The sequence below is a fragment of the Halyomorpha halys genome, unplaced genomic scaffold (genome assembly GCF_000696795.3).
Source record: "Halyomorpha halys isolate HHAL.00 unplaced genomic scaffold, Hhal_1.1 Scaffold36.1, whole genome shotgun sequence".
Taxonomy (NCBI): Eukaryota; Metazoa; Arthropoda; class Insecta; order Hemiptera; family Pentatomidae; genus Halyomorpha; species Halyomorpha halys.
This window is the reverse complement of record NW_027108624.1, coordinates 2108614-2121874: the sequence shown is the minus strand read 5'-3', so window position 1 is coordinate 2121874 and position 13261 is coordinate 2108614. Positions and strand designations below refer to the sequence as shown.

Here is a 13261-nt window from a genome sequence, read left to right as displayed (position 1 = left end):
ATATTAGTAATCAAATAATTTTGATTGGGTATCGAGGAGGTCAATTTTCTTGTGTAGAACATAATTACTCAATTTAACTATAAACTCATAGATGTAGGATAGTATCGAAAAGGAACAAACCACAAGGATAGCGAAATTAGAATAAATATTTAAGGCAGTAGGCCTGCTCTCCAGAAAAGTTATTCAGTTCATTAATGGGAGAGCTCTTAGGAACTATGTACGACGGGCTACACAGGAAAGAGCTCAGTTTGTTAAAATGTATGGAATCAATGCCATACCAGTTTGATATGATTGTTTTGTTTTAAACCTCTTGTTTTAATTTACCGACTTGTTATTTTTTAAAGCATATAACTTTTTTTTTTTAAATAAAGTTTAGTTATTTATGTGTTGTAGCTAAAAATTGTACACAGGCTTAGACAGACGGATATTTTTCCATTGTCTATGTGTTCTTAATTAGATATTTTTTTTTATAACTAAACACATTCATTTTTTTTTCTTAACTTGATGTAAAGAAATGTAATCAAAGAAACCGAGATAATATTAAATCATAGAAACTAATCAGAAAAATATCAAAATATTAACCAATACGATGAGAAAATTTAAATAAAACCAAAACGTAAAAAGAAAAATTATAACAAAATCAAAATACTTTTTTGTGCAACCAGTCAAAAATCAACTGACTGGAGAATATGTACTATGAGATACGCGTTCGCTTATCAGACAGACAAAAGACACGCTATCTGAAGTGTCAGTCATTTTATCAAAATTTATTCAACAGAAAAAAAAAACAATAAAAAAACTGACAGATAGAGCAGAAAGGAAAATTAATTTATCTTTCCGGTGTCCAGAAATGGTCAGGAAGCAGATAGGAGATATGTCAGAAACCGAGGTTCCTATTTTTATTCTATAAAAGGAAAAAAATAAAACACGAATAAGAATAAAACAATAATTGTACTATGTAACTTTATCTTATGTTTGGAATACTTATAATGGCCATTTCATTAATCTAATTAATTTCATTAAACTGTTCTCCGTTCCGTTCCGTAAAATCCGACAAATCAAAATTTTAAATTATCTTCATATCGATATGTAAAATTTTTCAAACAGACCTAGTGTTTCTTGGGACTAGATTTTCTGTAATAATTTATTTCCAAAAATTACAGACGTTGTTTTTCCCTTTATCTAAACGAGCAAGTTTCATAACCATAAGCTGTCAAATACTCATTTTTTAAATAGTATTTTTTTTTCTACAGTAAGAACTGAAATTTAACTACCAAAAAATAGCATGTGTCAATGAATTAAAAAGTTTACCAAAAAAAAAAAATCCTTTTTTTTAACTCTTATCATAGGTTCTAATGTCATTCAAGGGAAGAAACAACTTGTCTCGTAAGTTACTATAATTATTGTAGTTAACTACTTTTTATAAATCAATACATATACTCTATAAATTGAAGTTTTAAAAGTTTAGAAAAATGAAAAAGAGAAAAGATATAAATCAAAAGGTTTTTGATAACTCTCAATTATATAGCTACTTAGTTTTACCATAATTTTAATAATGTGAATTTCAATTCGATAACATTATGTTTTTATAAAGATGTTATTATGTTAATATATAATATTTAATTATTTTTAATATTTATTTATTAATAATAAATACATATAATTATTATATGTAAGTGTTTTTAATTATATAAAACAAGTTGTAATTTGGCAAAGAGACTTGTGTATATATATTAATGATTTTTGACTGTATTACTTTGGGAATTATTGTATTATTTATAACAGTCTTTTTTTATATTACATATAATATTATTAGATTATTTAACGGTCACTATGACTTTAGGGATTGGATATGAAAATATACAATTTCAAGTCTGAAACGTTTTCCAATTCATGAATAAAGTGTGTAATGTTTTCCGGGGAATAGCTACACAGATAAAAAAAAAATAAAGTAAAAAAATACAAGACATGAAACATCCAATACAGAACGATCCAAAACAAACCTTGTTATCAAAAATTGTGTGCAGATGCTCTGAAACATGACTAATAGGAAACTAAGAATACATCTGGTATGGATGAATTCTGATAAATATCTTACCATAATGCTACCATCCTAAAATAACACGGACAAAATGGAAACATATATCGCTTGACTAAGCAGAAGAACAAAGCAGAAGCATTTCTATGTAACAATCCTTACATGATCCAATCCCAGCCAAGTTTATTTAAGCTTCGGCCCCAATTTGCCGGGTAAATACAAAATATTTCCAGCGATCACGCACCCTTGTTTGCAATGCGTACCGTTACCAGAATAAATACCTTCGGTATTAACAAAAAAAAAAAGAGAGAGAGAGAGAGAAAAAAAGGACAGAAAAGATAACAATCTGCAGTTCTTGATTACAACGCCAATCACTCGAATAAAAAACAAAACGAAATTTCTTTGTTAAAAGCGTTAATCGCAATTTTAAATAAACAACAATAAATTTCGAAACCAATAACATTACCATAGAAATGGCAACATTCAACTCATAGTAATTAACCCTTGTAAAAGGATAAAGTTTTTTTTTAATTATATTTTTTCAAAATCTGATTTAAAATGGCTTAAAACATTATATATAAGTTGATAATTGAATTATAAACAGTGTAATTAAATGGAAATTTATCTAAATTCATTTTTTAAATAGCTAGGGGACTATTCCCTTTTAGTTTAATGCCTGATGAATCGAAGATTTCAAATTGAAATTCCTTTAGTTAATTAAAAAACCTATTGCAAAATATAATAAATGATTACTCACGCATCATAATGTATTTCAAGGATACAATAGGAACATACCTAAAACAGAAAAAATACAAATTATTATACATAATTTTTTTATAATTTATATATTGATATTAAAAATTGTATTAAAATATATACAACTAGTACATTTGATGTTGGTTACACCATGCCACGATACAGACGTGGAGAATCAACTCATTGACAGAACTCCAAAAATTAAAATTAATTTTATGAATTTCTCAAATAAATATAACTGAAACGATTTATAAATAAATAAAACCATTACTTATATACAAATAAGTATCAATATATTTAAAAAAATCGAATTTATAACACGAAGAACTACTCGATTTTTTTCAGTAAAACTGGACAGTCCAGATAGAATCTCTGCAAAATCTATAATTATTGAAATGCTTACGTAAGGATTTAAATTGCTTTTCAGTATTTTTTTTTTTTTTAGGTTAAATAACATTTCGACTCTAAATGTTAGCATTGCTTCGATGACAATATTCTAATCACTACATAAATAAACGAAGACTGTAAAAACAAAAAAGTTATTTCATGTATATCATATACAACTGAGGGAGAGGAAAGACTCGTTTCGTTCACAGCAGATTTTATAGATCCGGTTTATGACTTTTATATGACCAAATCCCCCCCCCCCTTCCCGAAAAAAAGAAATAAAGGCATCATCCTTGTTCCCCCTATGGCTGCATAACATACCTTCTCTTACTATGGCTTCTTGTCATTCTCCAATCTCACCCCAAGATAAAATCACTCTATTATATATTGAATTATATAGAGAAAAAATGTCAATAATAATAATTAACCATCTAGAAAGTGATGAAATCGACGATTAATTATTAAACATTAAGTGTTTTACGGGATGATTGAATAACTTTAACATAATAAAACAAGTGTAATACTATTATATTAAAAAAAAATTATCCCTTACATCTCCAAGCATATTGCAGCTAAAACTAAAAAAAAAAACAAGAAACTTTCCTAAATTTAGAGAAAAATTGGCAAAAAATAGTGAATTTCTGGCATTGATATTTAATTAAAAATTTAAAAAGTTTCCTAACCGGATTTCCTCATTTAACGGAGGTCTGGAAAGTATTACCAAGAATTTTGTTTTTTCCTAAACTTTTTTGGAAAACAGACATCCCTAAATAGCGTTTATAACCGATTTTTAGCAGATAACCCCTTTGAACAATGTTTTACTACAATTTCCACAGTTTGAAGTTGGTCCTCAAACCACAAATTTCTGGAAGATTATTGATTGACCGTGTGTATAGATGAATGGAATATGGTCCGGGTCCGGTCAAAAAAACTCAAATAGTAGATAATTATACTATTTTATTGAGCCAACGTTTCGCCCCACGTTGCAGGGCTTCGTCAGGGCTAAAAAAGATACAAACAATACAATTGTACCCGGACCATATTCCATTCATCAAATTTCTGATTATTATGACCATAGGGGGGAAGGAGTTGGCACTAAACAAAAAACATTATATACATGGGACATATTTATTTTTGAATCACTAAGAAAAAAAAGAAGGAAATTCTAACGTGAAAAAAACGTTTTATACTTATAACTTGTAACTGGATGATTCGGAAGGGATTATGCTGTATACCGATCAACCCTAATTTTCAAAGATATCAACCAAGAGATTAAAATAGTTTATTCATGTACATTTGTCAAATATTGCACTTTTCTATAGTGCATGTTTTGAGTTTCTCTATGGAATTTAACTTTTTTTTTCTTGTGCATAAACGTCTTAAGAGGACTCACTCCAGCAGTTGTTTACAATGTTGATGAGATCCTGTGATTGGATAGGACAAGGTAAAATAAAATATTTTTATTTAATTTTTTTTCCTTTACATAGCATATGTAGTCCCAATATTGCATGCTGAACAGAATGACAATTCAGACTTTAACAGATCCCTAACCCAAACATGACACAACACCCTCTTCCGATTTGAAATTGGCTTGGGAAAATATCTTTTCCAACCGTAAATCACAACTCAAATCAATAAGTATTGGTGAGTATCAGATTGTTTAAAATAGTTTTGGTTAAAGTGTTAAGTGTAATAAAAAATGATAACTAATATAATTGAGCGTTGGTCCATACAAAAAGCGGATTTACCGTATATTCAAAAACAAGCACCAAATATGTCGGATAAACGAAAATAAATTTATTTGTATGGTATATCTCTAATAACTACACGAAATTGGGTTGACACTATGTCAGAAATTGGTTAGTGACTTCTTATCAACTACTATTGGTTGGTGACTTCTGATCAACTACTATTGGTTGGTGACTTCTTACCAACTACTATACGTTGAAACTAATAAATAAGTCTTTACTAGTTTGTGTTCTTCACTGACCGCACCCCCTATCATCTCCTCATATTCTAAGTTTAGTACATTGTTTTTCTGTATTTGTATGCATATATTTGTATGTATAATATTTCTTTTAAACATATTCTCCCAAGTTATAGTTATTCTACATTTTTCCATAACACATATACCCAGTTTTATTTAGTCTTGAGGAAAAACTACAACTCAGACAGAAATTTCGGCATATATTAATATAATAAATTATCTTACAGGTATTTAATGTCTCCTCCTATATTCAATTTAAATGAGAAAGACTTTAATTAGATTTTACCGGGAGTATCCTTATATGGATCAGTGTCTTAAAAAAATAAAGTGTTTTTTTTTTAATCGATAAAAACAATACGTGACTCGATGTCAGCCTTTGAATGATGTCCTCCGCCCTAATACTTATGAAGCATTTGCGTGTGAATTACTAATTCGTTTTACTAAGTAGAGGGTTAAATAATTTCTTCGAATTAAAATATCGATTTCTTTAATGGCTCTGTCATTTTGTGGACTGTGCCAATCGTATACAATCGACCTGGTTGTCTTCGACCTCTGATACAGCGCCGCAGTGTCTGCCGGCTGAGGTCTGCCAGTGTCGCTCTTTCACGCACCAATCTCGTTAGGGTTGTCATCCTTATCGGTGGAACGATTATGATATAGTTGGCATTATAAGAAACGTTACATTGGTCAGGGCAACCGAGGCCAGATTTACTAAGATGATAAATTAATTTGGATGTTTACACTGATATGTATTGAATTCGTTTCACATCCTACTATAAGCTCAGCATAGCTATACTCTCGTTTTATGTTGGGAATAATTGGTTACATCTGGAAAAAATTAAATCTCAGCCTTTCCTAAGATGATATAAATATTAATAGTGGAGAATTTAAAAAAAAAAATTCTAAAGACCAGACAAAAGATGTATTATAGAGGAACGAGAGGGCCGTGCGCATTGCGGCGTAGGTTCCACAGCGCTCGGTCCGGAACGTTGTGGGTTCGATTCTCACCTGTTAATATTTATTTCTCGGTGTCCCCAGAAATGAATATTGACAATCCTACCTCGGTTAGTAAGCGGCGGCAACTTTAAAGTAGCCGTATACTATAGCCGTTACTATTCTTCAACAATAGTAATTTGTATCTATTACAAATAATTTATATTAATTATATTCATAATCTTGGTCTAGATTGGTATTGAGTTAAAATTTATGTTTCAATATACTTTTTTTTATTTTACTCAACCATTATTTTAATAATTTTATTTTTAATTTTATTCTTGTATGTGTTTCATCGATTATGACAGCCTTGAAAACTAGCTAATGTTTCCCATTTTTTTAAATTTATTTTCTTATTAAAATTGACGACTGTATTTATGTAATATACATCTAGTAAACCTAATATAGTTCAATGGCTCAGTAATATACCCTTTATGACTCATCATTCATAATAATTATGAAAACGTTAAAAATATTATTATCATATTTGAACTATTTTTGCGCCCGTTCATAATAACACAGGGTTCAACGTTCTGATATTGGTTAAAGGAAAAAAAAATCTCTGGTGTTAATAACGCTTCTCCAGCAGTTACAGTTGCGGGCAGTTGAGTCGCCACTTAGGGACAAAAAGTGTCTTTGAGAGCTGTTTTCTTTTCCAATTTTTCTTTTTTAAGTCCACTTGTACGAGACCTTTAATTAGATGGTTGCGTTACCCCCCACCCTTGGGTGGTTGTGTACAAAGGTCGCCCCTACCGGTGCTGTTTTCTCTAGTCTGTCTTCTTCTATTTGTTTTAATTGCCATTTCTGGATTTATTATTGAAGATCTAAAAGGTCGTGAAAATGAGACGGTGGGAATCACTTTTATAAGAAATAACTTAACAGTCCAAGAAATACTTTTGAATGTTTTTTTGTTTTTATTTTATGATTTCAATTTAAAATTTAATTTTTATGTTTTCTTCATTAATTATAAAAATAATCAATGAGCATTCGACAGAATGATAACTGAATCTTTCATTTCAAATACCACATTAGTCAATATTTCTCCTAATGTCATAAAAGTGTGTTCCTTAAAACACCTCCTAATTTTAGACCTTTATTTGATATTCCGCTTTTGTGATTTTACTGAGGTAAAAAAAAAAATACCAAATTTACGCCTTAGTTTCCACAAATAAAATAAAATCCGTTAGCTAACCTATTATCTAAAATAACTTTTGAATGAATAGAAAAGAAAATTATAGTTGACAATATTCGCGAGAGGTTAAATGAAAAGTTTAAATCTAAAAGCGTTGGGAAAACTAAAACATTTTAATAATGTTGAGGAATTTAAGATTTCGCTCCCTCAAAGAAATTTTGTTTCGATCCTTCCCTCCCTGATTGAACCATGCAAATTTTGTATAATTATACAAACTACGTTCCAGTTTAAGTGTAATTCTATAAACCCTCTCAAATAATGAACAACGCTTTCTCACAATGTTATAACATGATACGGGACCAAAAAAGATGTGTGAATTTCTATAAACAGAGAAAGGAGAAGTAAAATATAGTAATTACAATTAAAAAAAATGTGTCTGGGATTTCAGAAAAAAAAAAAAGAAAAACTAATCAAACGAAATGGTTTTCGATGCCGGATAAAAGAGTACTTCTTAGAATTGAACAGTGCTTCCTAAAGTTTAATTGGATTACGCTGAGAATAGAAGAGAAAAAAATAAGGAATGGTTTAGAAACGGTGAAGAAATTTTCTAAACTCCTGGTTTGGCTCTCTTTGAAAAAGAGACTAATTGACCAGAGTGAAAATTAGTTTTATGAATAGTTCTCTTATAAATAACAGTTGAAAGAACAATGTGTCAAAGTTTGTCGTCCCCAAGGTAATCAATTGCCTTTCCTATACCTTGTCTTAATTTAGCGATAAAAACAATGAGTGTTGAATTTGAATCTATTTTGCTGATTATTCCGGCAGGCAAAAAGGGAGTAATCAGTTCCTTCTCGGCATTAGCAATAAAATGAATAAACATGAATAAAATTCGCAATGTGTTGTGAATATAACCGGTTATTCCACCCACCAATCGCAATCATTGATAGCTCCTCTAGTGTCGAATTCGGTTTGGGTCACAGTTTGAAGGGAAGTGGAATTGCAGTTTACATCGGAAATACTATATCCCAATAAAAAATATAAATATCATTTACCGCCAATTAGAAAATTCTGTTATGAGTCAAGTGAGGCTTCCATTAAATCGATAATTTTTTCTTTCTTTATCATAATTATATTGTTTGTATGTTTTCATAATGATTAGTTGATAGCTGAACGTGGATACATATAACACTTTAACACCAATAACCCATTCTTCTATTTCAACGTATTTTTTAATTCTGAAATCAGCCGCACACGCGCCACTGCCCTTGTGCTTGGGACCTGCCAGTATGTTCTTTTCGTTTTTTTTTCATCTTTCTTTTCCTTTCTCTACTCTCTTTTTATTCATTCTTCCTTACCCACGCTATTATATTATGCATGAGGAGAAGATGATTACGGGTGCGGTGAGTGAAGAACGCAAATAAGTAAAAGCTTAATTATTAGTGCCAACATTTCGGCCAGAATTTCAGGCCTAAGAACAAAAACAAGTTAACAACCATAATCTTTTTGTTCTTAGCCCTGAAGAAGGCCTGTGACTTCATAACTTTAATTTAAAATCATTTTCTTTTTTATATATATTTACTAACTACATTTTCTCATTCATATTCATATTTCTCTTACTATTTTTGGCTTTTATAACTTTATATTTTATTTCTTTAATCCTGTTTTTTTTACTTACTAATTTAATTAATTACATATAGATATATTTACTATTAGATTTTCTTATGTATTTTATTTTATTATTCTTTCCTTTTTCTTAATTGTAATATTACTCATTTTCGTATAGACTTTATCCTCTTATAACACTTACACTATACATTTTCTTCTAACGCTATTTATTTAACTATATTATTTGTCATTTTCCAATAATTCAGTAGTTCCTTTTATTCATTATGGTCTTTATCTTGTTTTTTGTTCTTAGCCCTGAAGAAAGCTTGAAATCCTGACCGAAACGTTAGCAATAATATATAAATTTTTACTTATTTGTTTTCTTCACCAGCTGCACCCCAACATCTTCTAATCATTTATATGTTTTAGTACGTTGCTATATGGGACTTTTTAAAATATGATATTACATAAAGCGTAATAATATCAAGAAATTGATACGCAAATAGTCATATACAATATAAATATCATATATAGTATAAAAGCAATGTAATCAAATAGTCCATTCACTTGAAAAAAAGAGATTACTGTTGTTTTTTTTTAAATAATACCTAAAATACAACAAAACTAATTATTAAGACAAAAAACTGAAATTAAAAAAAAAACTTTCGGCCATTAATGAAAAATTCAAAAGCCTTAACTCTCCAAAATATCAACTGTTTCCCTCAGCTCGACGATAATTTAGACAAATCAAATACAAAGCTCTTTAGGGTGACTTCTTTCATGAAAGCTGACTTAAAAGCTGATCTACTTTAAACCAGGTTATGCTGATAAAGTTACAGAGGAAAAATCAAAGAGAAAAACCAAAGTCAACGTTTTGGGGGGAGCTGGAGACTAAATGAGTTTTCCTTTTTAGGAACTACAGGCACAGACTCTATTACCAAGGCATGTGAGAGGTTTTCCAAGGCTGAAAAATGAATTCAAATCCAGTATGATTATATAGTACCGTACATTAGTCAACGAATGTCGGCTGAGGTTTCCCGATGATGTCTTAGTCATCGTTTCTAACCACCTGTTAGGAAACGTAGATACAGATGTATATCCGGTAGTGCATATTATCCAACAACCACAACTCGTAAGATACAAGGATATTGCGGAAAAAGCATTCCAAGATGGACAGAAAGCTATTTTTCTAATCATTGAGAGTAATGTCCACACTTATTTAAGTATAGTATAATATTGGAACATTTGGAATCCTAACAAAAGATTGAAAAGACAAGAAACTGCACGTCGATTCCGATTATTACGTTACTTACAAGACAAACTGTCTAAACTACCAATCCATTACAAAAGATTGAAGCAGATTAAGGACAAACGACTAATTTGAAATCCTCACACAAAACATAAGACATCCTCACATATAACAAAAAGACATACGGTCTAAACTTTTTATCTATTACAAAAGACTGATCTACATGGATGGCTTTAATAAGGCCTATCTGGACATACGGAGTCGAGCTTTGGGGCTCCACAAAACCTTATGAATTTCTCTCCTTACAATCCAAAATCCTTCGTAAAATCCTCAATGCTCCTTACTTCCGCATAAATAAAATCCTTCATATAGACCTTAATATTCCATATGTAACCGATCTAGCCCGAACCAGGTATCAATCCTTCCATTATAAACTACTTAACAAGCCAAACCCACTTTCTGACCTTTCTTTCTCTTCCATTCCTGACAATCCTCCGAGGTGGCTGAAAATAAGATGGGCTCGAGACATAATGTAGAAAATTATTAGAGTGCTACCAATGGTTAGTTTCTATCACTCCATTATAAACTTACATCAAATTTACTAGATGTATTATTATGTAAAGATCAATAAATAAAAACATTAGAACATAATTGGCTTTGATAAGTATTATTAAATCCATAAAGCAGTTATTAAAAGATAAACTTTACCAGCATAGTAATTATGTATATTAACATTCCTATATCGTAATGGGTAAACATATTTATTTAATTGAAATCATTTAGGTAAAAGGTTAAAGAAAAGTAAAAACAAGAAGGAAATTCTTCTGAAATTATTTCCTCCTAAGCTGGAATCATTTCCCGGAATTCACAGTAACAGAGATATTTTTCATTACTTTAAAAGTTTGAGAAGTTGGAGACTTTCTTAGCAGGACCAGGAATAATGGATTTCCTAATTTGCAAATTGCTATAAACCCATCTAACTCCAAACAACAAATAATATATTTAAATAAATTGGGGAAAAAAAACTTAAAAAATGATATCCAAAAATATAATTATTACTTTCGGGTAAGTTTGGCTGGGCAAGTTGAGGGAAGGTGAAATAATGAATTATAAACTTGATTCAAGTAGGTCGGAATTGAATTATTTCTTTTTTGTTTCCCGGAGAAAAGTAATCACTCAAGAGTTAGTTAGGAAATTACAATGTAAATTAGTTTTGAAACTATATCGTCTAAATTTTAAATTGGATTTGGCTAAACCAAGTTTTACTCAAGAAAATAGTAGTCTGATTTATTTTTAATAACTAAACTTATAGTTAATGTATCATTTATATTTAACAAAAAACAACAAAAAAAATCAAAAATATTTCATAAAATCAATATTAATTAAAAAATCATATTATTTTTCAAAAAATAGATAATAAATTTATATTTTATTTGAAAAAAAAACATCAGAAAATATAAGAAGATACATTGATTTCAGGGAAATGATAAATTGCTTTTTAATTTGATTATAATGTACTATTATAATATGGCTATGTATTTTTTTTTTCAAGTAACGCACCAACGCCCATCAAATAACAAGAGTGTTGAATACTACAAAAATACATCTGCAAATAAATGTTTAAATTTAAATTAAAAAGGATAGTTTTTTTTTCAATTGCTAATTTTAATTTAAGATTTTTGTTTTTTTACAATTAATACAAGACTTTAGACGGCTTTCAAAGCATTTGCAGATACCCGGAGAGAGAAGCTACCCATTGGCAACACTCCAGGCCATTGTTACTGAACAATAGACATTACGTGAATATCGTGTTTCAGCGATCGTCAAAGAAGGTATTGCAAGAATGGAACTTAAAAAAAGATGTAGAAGGTCAGAATAGCAAAGTGTTTTTGTTAAGGTAATTTCAAATTTGAAATGTGAATGTTGTAAGCGGAATGTTGAGTTGAAGTTTTACATTTTTTTTTTTTTTGAAACATTAATCAGACTGGGGAAACAAATACAGTGCGCGTTTATCCATCCTTTTACATGTTAAATATTATTTATTCTAAAGTCTTTAGCTTTCAAACGGTATATAATACGCCTCTGTCACTACTCTTATTTTCAGAAATGTATTTTCAATCTGGAAAATATATTCTTCGTCTTCGATTAACTTAATTAACGAATCCATTTAATATTTTACATTTATCCTTTTTCAATATTAATAATGTAAGATGGTTGATTATTTCAAGAAGACAAAATTAAACATTAATTAGTTTATTATTCATTTTTCTATAATATAATTTACATACCTCTGTACCCCTACTTATTTGGTTTATTGTCTTTCTTCATCATTTATATTTATTGTATCCATTTCTTTATATCTTCTGTATTTTCTATCCCTGGACATTTATAATTTTTTTATGTATATAATTTCTTCCCCTCTATCATGTATATTATCATTTATTGTTTACCTAATTTTAATATTTTCTTTAATTTAGTATACTGTTTACTTTAAATGTAACGTACTTAACTGCCAATCCCCACTCCTCCCAATACAAACGGTTCACTCTTTTATATTTATTAATTCTTATCCCCCTTTTTCCATCTCTTAGTTTGTACTTTCTTTTATATTTCTTCTTTTTGTCTTTTATTATTTCCGTTTTCATTTATTGTCAATAACCTTTTATTATTCTTATTTAATTTTTACGTTTCAATATATTCCCTTTTGTTTACATCATTTAAGTGTTTGTATCATTTTTAGCCCAGACGAAGCCCTGCAACGTGGGGCGAAACGTTGTCCCAATTAAAATAATTTATCACTATTTTAGTTTTTATTTGACCGCACCTGGACCATCTTCGATTTAAAATTAAAGATACTTTAGAGGAAGACATTTGAAAAAAATCGGTTTTCAAGTCCTGCCATACTATTTCAATGATAATGAGATAAATGATAAACCATTTAGTTGTACATTGATATAACGTGCTTAATCGAAATCGCTAGAGCTGTTTTCAAAAAATCGATTTCATAAAGCGGCACTTCAGATCAGTCAATTTTATTGAAGAAGCTGCTGCAACAATTCAGGTTTTGAATCTAAATTAAAAACTCGAATTCTAAATGTTGCAGGATCGGAATAA

At 29.6% G+C, this 13261-nt stretch overlaps 1 protein-coding gene across 2 annotated transcripts in view; it reads right to left on the bottom strand.

Annotated features, from left to right (window-relative positions):
- The window catches only part of PlexA (plexin A), a 593915-nt gene that overhangs the window by 110142 nt on the left and 470512 nt on the right, over positions 1 to 13261 (bottom strand). The window contains exon 1 of one of the 2 annotated variants that reach the window (XM_014430265.2): positions 2796 to 2813. The exons of the other annotated variant lie outside the window; for it this stretch is intronic. The gene's annotated coding sequence lies outside the window, so the exon portion shown is untranslated. Of the gene's footprint in view, positions 1 to 2795; positions 2814 to 13261 lie in introns of those variants that run through there. 2 annotated transcript variants of the gene reach the window in all.